The sequence below is a fragment of the Lucilia cuprina genome, chromosome 2 (genome assembly GCF_022045245.1).
Source record: "Lucilia cuprina isolate Lc7/37 chromosome 2, ASM2204524v1, whole genome shotgun sequence".
Taxonomy (NCBI): Eukaryota; Metazoa; Arthropoda; class Insecta; order Diptera; family Calliphoridae; genus Lucilia; species Lucilia cuprina.
Genome location: NC_060950.1, coordinates 9,717,433 through 9,719,210, shown reverse-complemented (window position 1 = coordinate 9,719,210; position 1,778 = coordinate 9,717,433). Strand labels below are relative to the sequence as shown.

The window sequence follows — 1,778 nt, the reverse complement described above, 5'->3', positions numbered from 1 at the left end:
CTGTCTGTCTGTCTGTCTGTCTGTCTGTCTGTCTGTCTGTCTGTCTGTCTGTCTGTCTGTCTATCTATCTATCTATCTATCTATCTATCTATCTATCTATCTATCTATATATCTATCTATCTAGTTTCGAGGGAACTAAAAGAATTCCACTGGATATGTATATCTTAAAGTTCTAAAACTTTCACGATAAATTTTGTATTGTACTATAATATGTATACAATTCATTATCTTTTCGCTTTTTATAAACATATTAGTAAGTGTTTATGTGATGTATTCAATGACCAAGCCAAGCCCCTGTTGACTTCTTTCTTCGAAAATTTTATAAATTATTTTTTATACATTTGTATTTGAGGTCAAACATATGCCGCCATTTTATGCATAAAAACATGTCAAAGTACGGCAAAACTTTTTTTAGTTGATCGATTATTCTATTTATTATTCTATTTCTAAGATGTTCCTCGGCATAATTTGTATATAGATAAGTCTTCAAAACAATAACAACAATTGTTAGTTAAGTTTATTGTAAATATTTATATGTAATTAGACCTCCTGTCACAAAATTCCAATCCTAATAAATTACAATGAAGTTATTCTCAAAATAGAACGCTTTTTAAGTGTGAATTGAATATGGTTTGTAATTATTAGTCTTTTTTCTAAGTTTTAATCAAAATATTTTGTTAAAAACATTAACATTTTTATAAGCAAAATAAATTAGAATGTGACGAAGCCATTTATGTTCGTAATTTCAACAAATAGATACCTAAAGTGTAAAATAACTAGTAGATAACTTTACCAAAGGGGTAAGTTGACATGTATTTCAAATCAGTACCTATGGATTAAAATACCAAACATTTTTACACCAAAGGTAACTATGCACTGATAGATACCTATTTGTTGAAATTACGGGCATTAGTTTGGAATTGGTGACAGCCGTGTTTCAAATTTATTAGCATTATGCACATTTCTTTCATAATTTTTCTTTTTATAATATTTAATTTGAAAATACTACTTCTATTATAACCTTAAACTATAATCAAACTTCCTTATTCCTCCTTCTTTATATAAAACTAAAACACTTTATAAAATGCTACTTAAAAATAAAAAAAATAAAATAAACTACTGCTACACAGCACTTGCTTACATTAAATTGGATGAATATGATGAACCATAAAATACTTTTTAGTTAAAAGGACATTTTTAACAAATATAAAAAAGGTAATTTATATCAATTATATGTATAAAATTTATACTATAAATATACTACATAAATAATAAAAGCAATAATTTTAATAATGATAAAGCACCAAATACTATTTAGATTCTAACCTTTTAACCATATTTAATAAAAATGTTATTAACTGTTTTTTATTTGATTTTATATTGCAGCTATAGAATACATACAAACTCACTATCTGACGAAACAATGTAATAGTGTGGAGAGTCTAGATAAGGATATAAATAAACTTAAAAATCAAATTGCCACAATTGATAATATTAAAGTTTGAATGAAGAATTTTCCTTAAAAGAGCGTATGATTAAAATAATTTTAATTTTTTTAAGCATTTTACTATATAAATATAAAAATAATTAAGTATTACTAAAGAATCTGTATTAAATATTCAATAAATTTTATTAAAATTTTAATTTGAGAATTTTATTTATTTAGTTTCTAGATAGATAAATAGATAGATAGATAGATAGATAGATAGATAGATAGATAGATAGATAGATAGATAGATAGATAGATAGATAGATAGATCGATAGATAGATAGATAGA

At 24.2% G+C, this 1,778-nt stretch overlaps 1 long non-coding RNA gene across 1 annotated transcript; it reads left to right on the top strand.

The window, feature by feature from the left end:
• The first annotated feature begins 1,128 nt into the window (after positions 1-1,128).
• LOC124418560 lies at positions 1,129-1,644 on the top strand. The gene is made up of 2 exons (XR_006940072.1): positions 1,129-1,215; positions 1,387-1,644. It is a non-coding gene; the product is annotated as an uncharacterized LOC124418560 (long non-coding RNA).
• The last annotated feature ends 134 nt before the right edge of the window (positions 1,645-1,778 follow it).